This window comes from Manis javanica, chromosome 14, assembly GCF_040802235.1.
Source record: "Manis javanica isolate MJ-LG chromosome 14, MJ_LKY, whole genome shotgun sequence".
Taxonomy (NCBI): domain Eukaryota; kingdom Metazoa; phylum Chordata; class Mammalia; order Pholidota; family Manidae; genus Manis; species Manis javanica.
The window spans coordinates 92,425,043-92,433,451 of NC_133169.1; positions in this window are offsets into that span (position 1 = coordinate 92,425,043).

Sequence of the window (8,409 nt, forward strand, 5' to 3'; positions counted from 1 at the left end):
TAAGTGAGTGTTTTTTTAATAATGGCAAATGCTTTTCCTTACTTATTTGAAAGCATTACCTGCCTCCCTCTTCCCTGTCCTATTCTGTTAATATGATGAATTACATAGAATGATTTTTTAATGTTAACCCAACCTTGTATTTCTGAGAGAAATCTTACTTGATTATGATACATTGTCATTTTTATATATTGATTAAATTTGCTAGTATTATTTCATAGAACTGTGTTAAATGTCTATAGAATCTTCCATTCATGTTATTGGTATTTGTTTTCCCTTTTATTTACCAGTCTGTTAATGTTTCCAATGAACCAATATTTCTGCTTTTTAATTTTCTCCATTGCACTCCTATTTCATTGATTTCTACTTTTATTTCCTTTTTCTACTTTAGATTTGCTTTGTTCTTCTTTTTTGGCTTCTTAAGGTAGAAACTCAGCTCATTGGTTTTGTATCTTTTTAAATAAGCATTTAAGACTTTAAATCTACCTTAAATTTGCATCCCTCATACTTCAACATATTGTATTTTATTATTTTTTAGTTTAATTTTTTGTTTTCCTTTTTCTTGTTATTTCTTCTTTGACTTATGGGTTATTTAGAAGTTTGTGGTCGAATTTCCAAATATCTGGGATTTTCCTAGATATCTCGTTATGATTAACTTGTATTTTCATTTCCTTGCGATCAGAAAATATATTACATATGGTGTCAATTCTTTTAAATTCATTGAGATGTGTTTTATTGCCCAGGATACAGTCCATAGGGTGAGTCTACTATGTGAACCTGAAGAGAACACGCCCTCTGCAGCTGTGGGACGGAACAGCATGTGCGTCAGCCCTGGGTGTTTAATAGGGTGCTCACAGCCTTTTTTGTCTTCACTGGGTTTTTTTGGTCCAGTTTTTCCATTACTTTTTGAGAGAAAGGTGTTATAATCTCCAACTATGACTGCGAAATTATTTCTCCATCTTTATCTATCAATTGTCGCTTCATATTCTTTGAACCTCTGTCAGTTAACACATACTCATTTGATGGCTGTTTTATCTTGATGGACAGAGACCTTTTAAATCATTATGATATAATCCTCTGTACCTCCGGTAGTATTTTGTGTTAAAGTCTTTATTTCTGGTATCGATACAGTGTCTCCAGCCTGTTTTCAAGGTAACTTCCAACTAACCTGCATCTTTATATTTACTGTGTCTCATATAGTAGGACCATTTTTTTTCTTTTTGTGACAATCTCTGCCTTTAATTTGGAGTATTCAATCCAATAATACCTAATGTGATTATTACATGGCTGGATTTAGGTCTTCTACTTTATTATTTATTTTTTTGTTACTACTTGATTTTTTTTTTAACCTTTATCCCCTCCATCCTGTTTTCTTTCAGATTACTTTAATATTTTTAAAACTGCATTTTAACTCATCTCTTGGCTTTTTTATTCGGAACGCATTTAACATGCACATTTATTCATGAAGATCGACAAGTTTGCAGTGCTTTCCATCCAGCAACATGGCATATTTCTCAATTGATTCAAATGGCTATTTATGTCTTTATACACTTCATGTAGCTTTATCTATATAAAGCCTATATATTTATGAGGGTTATCCCTCATTTTTTTGTTGTTGTTCTGTCATTGTAAATGGGATTTTTAAGTCACATTTTTTATTTCTAACATGAAAGTTTTTGGTGTTTGTACATTTATTTATCTGGCTACAGATTTTCTGGTAGCCATATTGTCCTGTGCCAGGAAATTTTTCGCACGTTTACAGCCACTGTGTCTGTGTCATATCTAACCGCACTGACAAACGCGTTCAGGACGATGCTAAATAATCACAACAGTGAATGTTTTTGTCTCATTCTCAATTTTACTCAAACTGATTAAGCTTAACCATTTTAATTTTTCCTCATTAGCTTTAGACATTTGTCTACTGAAGCATCATCTACCCAATGTCAGAACATTTCTTCAGATAAAAAAATGAAAAATAAAAACTCATTTATTTTACTCCAATCAATGCAAAGTCAAAATAGCCTTTCAAACTGGGTATTACCATCTCTAAGTTTATAGATAGAAAAATTAAATCTCAGAGTAAATGATTTGCCCAAGGTCACATAGGCTAGTATTTCAGTTATCTATTGTGTAACAGACTACCCTTAAATTTAATGGCTTCAGACAATAACCAATTTATTTGCTCAAGTTTCTGTGAATCAAGAATCTCGACAGGCACGGAGTGAATGCTGGTCTCTACTCCAGATGACTTGGGCTTGAGCTGGGATGCCTTCAGTGGCTAATAACTGACGAGCAGGCTCAACTAAAGTCATATACTGGGGCCTTAATTCTTGCTTGGGTAAGGTTCCTTGATTTTTTTCTACAAGAACTCCACGTGGATGAGTCTCCTCACAGGGTGGTCGCATTGGTACAGTCCTTGTGGTCAGCTTTCCCTTAAGCAAAAGCAGATTTCAGGTCCTAAAAAGCCCAGGTCTAGAACTGGCAGGGCATCCTCTCCCCCAGATTCTCTTGGTCAAGGTAAGTCGCCAACAGCACAGGCCGGCTTCGGGGGGAAGGAATGAGTAGGTCAGCGTGCACACAGAGGGATGGAAGAAACTGATGGCAATCATTCATTGAAACTGCCTACCGGTTGGAATCGCATGGTAGAACCACAATTCTAACCTGAATGTCAGATTCCTAGAGTGAGAATTCTTTTAAGTACTGCTTAAGGGAAACTGGAGTTCTCTGCATGGATCACCATCATTAATGACTCTCCTCAGCTCACTGCTTCCAGCCGACATTGGTCTCACGTGATCACAACAGCCAAGCCTGGGCCTCCCTCAAATCACTGCAGATCCCAGACACTAGGGGAGCCTTCTGGGGTGAAATCGGCCTTTTGATTCAAGCTGCTCAATTAACTTGCAATACAATAGATGAGGCCCTCATTCCGATGTTGTGTCCATCGTGATACTAAGAATAAACTCACTGATCTTGTTTATGGCTCTGGTCACTTGTGTTGGTCTGTCTCATCTCTAGAACCAACGTTTCCTAGAGGCTGGAAACTTGTCACTCACTCCTCACTGTGTCCCTGTACTTGGGATGTGCTGGACATACAGCGGATGTCCACTAAGTACCTGACAACTGATTCAATGAACAAAATGTGTCATTTCCTTGTTTAAAAACTCTCTGCTTTTATTGCTTTTGGGGGAAAAGTCTCAAGAGGCTTTTAATATGATCCACAGAGCCTCCTATGATCTCACTCCTGCTTGCTTCCATGGTCTCAACTATCTCGAATTCTCTCCCTTAATAAATAAGCTTGCCTTTCTTAACCATCTACTATGGGCCAGGAGGGTTCTGTACATTCACGCATGTAATCCTTCAAAGTATATTTAAGGTGGATGGTTTTATTCTCATTTTACAGAAGAGGAACTTAAAGTTTATAGAAGTTAAATCATTTGTCCAACTAAATGACAAAGATATGGATCGAATCCACCTCCTCTGCCATCAGGCCACAGTGCCACTCGGCTGCTTGTATTTCCCTGGGCAGCCTGTGATCACTTAGGCGTTTGCACAAAACCATCCCCTTTCTCCTGAAACCCTTCCTCTAACTTTCCTTGGTTCACAGCCGCTCATCATTCAGGCATCAGCCAGCACATCACATCCTCCGGAGGCCACCCTAACACTCCCCTTCTACAGACTGGATCGTGGCCCCTCTGTGTCCTTCCCACACGCTCTCTGCCTCTTCTACGACTGCACTTACCACATGCACTGTAATCCTTGTTAAGTCTTACCTACCTCTTCCCCTGTTGCTTGCTTTCTTGAGGAAAGAACCCTATTTATCCCCTCCACCCCAGCATCTTTTCAGAGCTGTGCTGATATGGTAGCCACCAGCCATACGTGTCTACCAGTCATCTGAAATGTGGCTGGTCAAAACTGAGATGAGCCATAAAATACACAGCAGTTTTTGAAGACTTAGATGAACAATAGGATGTGACATATCTCATTAATAGTTTTTATATGGGATACATGTCAAAGTGATGTATTTTAGATCCACTGGTTTAAGTAAAATATATTATTAAAAGTATTTCTGTCTGCGTCTTTTTACTTTTTTTAGTGTAGGCACTTGATAATGTAAAGTGATGTGTATTTCTCTAGGACAGCAGCGCTCTCGCATTCCATCACAGAGAGGGTTCTGAGTAAGCCTTTGCTGATAATCAGAAGGTTTGTGTACTACGAAAGCATCCTTTATGGTTTTCCCTATTAACTTTGGATGCGCCACGAGTGGAGAACCGGGTGAAGGCCTGGTTTGGGTTTCTCTGCGTGGCTGACTGCAGCCTGGGTATCACTGGGCAGCTGTCTGGGTCACTGGATAGACTTCTTACTAGCTGTGCTACGGGGAGGGGGTACTAACTTCTCCGGGCCTCACTTTCTCAAGTGTGTGATGAAGGCAATAAAATCTGCCTCGTAGGCTTGTTGAAAAGATGCAATGAGTTAATTTCATGAGTCATCTCACAGATCCAATACTGCCTGGCACGCGGTGAATTGTTCAGCACATGTCAGCTTCATTCCTCGTGCCGTCGCTGTGTGGCTCCTGACGGTGACATGCAGGGAAGACACCGCATTCAGGGCTCCGCCCGTCCTGTGCAAGGCCCGAGGACAGAATCACTGCGTCTGTGTCCTCGGCAGTCAGAGGCTCCTCAGGGGCGAGCTCTGGGGGCAGCAGCAACGTGTCCGGAGGCCAGGCCAGCCTGCGGCTGGAAAACAATCCATCAGCAACGGGCCTCACCCACAGACAGCTCCCCTTCCTCGGGGTGCTGGGGACCGAGCATCTGGACAGCCACCAACATGTTGAACTTTAAGCAAGGGGCTCACAGCAGAATAAATAACGATCATGGTTCCCAACTTCCTAATTAAAATGCGGAAGGCAGGGTGGGTCACATGCACAACTCAGCAACCTCATTCATGGGCTCTGCCTTCCATTCGAGTTCCCACAATGTCTCTGCAAAAATGATCCTTGACCTAAAAAAGCAAGACAAAGGGAAGGGAAGGGACCTAGGCTTGGCTCCTTGTGTATGTGATGCATCTTCAAGCCCATCACGGAACGCCCTCTGTCTTTGACCTCATGTAACTTGGCCTGGGCTTGCCAATTAAATGCCTTTCCACTCAGATCTGTAAGGAGCTTTTCAAAGATCAAATATGTCTGCAGATGTGGCTGTTCCAGGGGCCTGATGGGGTTTTAAGGATATTTGCTGGTACTCATTGCGAGCTGAGACCCCTGAGGGCAGTCCCAACGCAGGTCAAGAGTAGAAGACTTGGGTGTTCTTAGCCTTTCTGCAACCCTAAAGATGTGGCTCTAAATGCAACCCTGATACAGAAAAGGTCCAGATGATACAAGCAGAAGGGCTGGGACATTCCTGGAAAGAACACTGGCTGCAAAGTCAGGTAAACCTGCTGTGGAAGGCCAGCCTAGCAATGACTGGCTGTGGAACCAGGAAAGCCGCTACTCTGTGAACCTTAGTTTTCTCATTTGTGAAGTGGGTACAACAACCACCACCTCACTGAGTCATGTGACTGCTAAATGAGATGACATTTATAACACTTCTAGTACACCCTTGGCAAGCAGTAGGAGCTCAGATATGATAGCTATTGTTTTCTGTTTGCCACTGAACAATGATAATAATAAATCAGCACGTTCCTGTACTATCTAGCCCCCTACAAAGAATCATAGTAAGCCTGGAATTTTAAAAATTCTGCCAAATTAGGTGCTTAGGCCTCATGACTGAGTGTTGAGATGTGTTCTTTTATTTATTCAGTTATTCAGCGAAAGAAATGCATTTGTATATTTATCAAGCCTCTTTTGAATGCAGAAACCTGTACCAGCCTAGAGATAAAGGGAAGAGAGACATTACCAGTTTCCTTATGGAACTTAAAATCTTGTTGCTGAGCAAATGATGTGCTCTCAATATTTTTTACATATTCTGAGCACTAAAGCTTTTATGTTTAAGGCATAAATTCTCATGCTGTTTAATTTTAAAATGCACAAAATGAAGTGTAAAAAAAAAAAATTCCCAGCACTCACCCTTTAAAAATGTCACATTACATAACTAATAAAGAAAATAGAGATGAGAGAATTTTCACATGTCATTTAATTCTATGCACAGTAGAAACAAATTTAGTCTGAGTGAGTCTAAACATGAACACAGAAGCACTTGGGCCAAGAAGGATCTGACTGCTGCAAACGGGAAGTGACATGATGTATTTCAGGAGTTTAAAGTTACCCAAACAATGGCATTTGCCTAGTTTTAATGGTTTTTATTTTCCTTCTTTCTTAAATTACATCTACATAGACAAATAGGTAGTGAAGACCTGTATAATTCAATAATTTAATCTGCTCTTTCATATACATTTTTTCCACAGTCATAACAATGATGATAGCAATGATTAAAACATGGGCATTCCTATGACCTAAGAGCTTTCTATGCATTTTCTTTTTGAATCCCTACAACAACCTTAACGGCTAAATAACTGTCCAAACCAAACGACTAGGACATGCTGGAGGCGGGATGTGGCAGCATTTTATCCTTTTACCTGGAATGCTTGTGCTTTGCTTCTTAAAAGTTCTGGGCATCAAAAAGAGGTAAAACAAAATGGTTTTTTCAGATTCCTATATATGCAAAGACTTAGCGTTAGTTGTTACGATGATCACTGTATACACTGGAGTCGGCAATTTGTCTCCTCTAAGTATATATTTAGTTCAGAGATTGGATTTCATCAAATGCTTAAAATAATATTATTTTTGTTGTTGTTGTTCCAAGACATAGAATTAGTGACTTTATATTATTGCTATTGTTATTATTACTATTTATTATTAAGTACATAGGGTTGTACCAAACTTTGTGGATGACAGAGATACATGGAAGTCAATATTTGCTATTAATCACATATAAAAATGTGCATGTGATATGTATGGTATCAGGTGATTAGTAGCATTAACAGTCAAGGTTTATTCAGTGTTTACGCCTTGCAAGCATAATCCTACGAATTCTAAAATGTCTTAACATTATCCAATTGATCCCTTAAATAGCCCCCCCAAAGTGTATGATCATGTCCATTTCATACATAAAGAAACTGAAGCTTTGAGAAATTAAGTAACTTGCTCAAGGTCCACACTGTTGTGTGGGCAAGTTCTGATTTGAATTCACTTTCACTGCCAGCATCACACACATCCCTAAGCTACTGACTAGAGCGAAGCCACCTTGAGCTCTAAGCTGTCAACCTCTGTGTATTCTCAGGAAGATGACACGGGTGTATGCAGTGACCCTCCAGAAACTGGGAGGAATAAAGAAGTTCGAGATAGTATCACTATTCTTTATAATAACCTCATGTTTAAACTGTATTATTTCAGCTCTAATACAGCCTGGGCTTCCCATGAAACAAGCACTAATGAAGTTTCGCTAGAGTCGATATTCATTGTACGAGAAAACCTGAACCCCAGAACCCCAGAACCGGAACTCAGTGAACAAACTGACTCACTGCGGGCAAACAGTGAAGGGGCCTGGGCCTCATCGATGTGTCACATTGTTCCCTTCTGTTGAAGCCTCATGAGAAATCTGGAGTGGCTGCCCCACTCAGTGACCAAGAACACGAGCTCTGGAGGGCAGACCTGAGCCCCAGTTCCTGGCCTGACGGTCACTGAGCGTATAACCCTGGGGGTGAGGGGCCCTCTCAGGGCCTCCAGGACCTGGTTGGTAAAATGCGGTGACCGGTGTTTACCTTGCAGGGTCTGAAAGCGCTGACATAGGTGAACCCGTGGGCAGCACACCCAGGCCCAGGAAGCCCCCCGGGGTGGGAGCTGGTACTCAGAGAGATGCCTGCCGCAGAGCAATGGATTCAGCTGAGATGCCTAAACAGCAACGAAGACTGAATCAAAACTGAAGGAGTGGAGTGCCCATCACGGGTTTATTTTTTCACTTCCGCTGTCTGCTTTGCTGTAGACTTTGGACGAGGCCTAAGCAGCAGCAGGGAGGGGTCGGTATCGCATCGGGGGAACCCCATTTCCTTCAGCGGGGGTGCACGGCCACACCCAGATCCACCCCCGCCATGGAAGCGAGCGCAGGCAGGCTCACAGAGCTTCTGAATGTTCAGCAATTTTCCAAAGCGTGGCGACAAGCCAAAGAGCACGACTGAAAACAGCAGAGGCGGAGGCCCGAGAGGCGTGGGGACACCCCTCCTGCGGACCAGGCTCCCAGTAACTCCACCTGCTGCGCCCCAGCATCTTTCCCCTTGTTGTTAAGCTGCGTGGCGAAAATAATGCCGTCGGCAAAACACAGAGGGAAGGAAGCCAGGGGAAAATGACGGCCCCCTTCTCCTCCTAAAGGCACACGGTCCCCTGCAGCCACGGCACACCACGCTCTTCCGAGGCTGGGAGCTGGC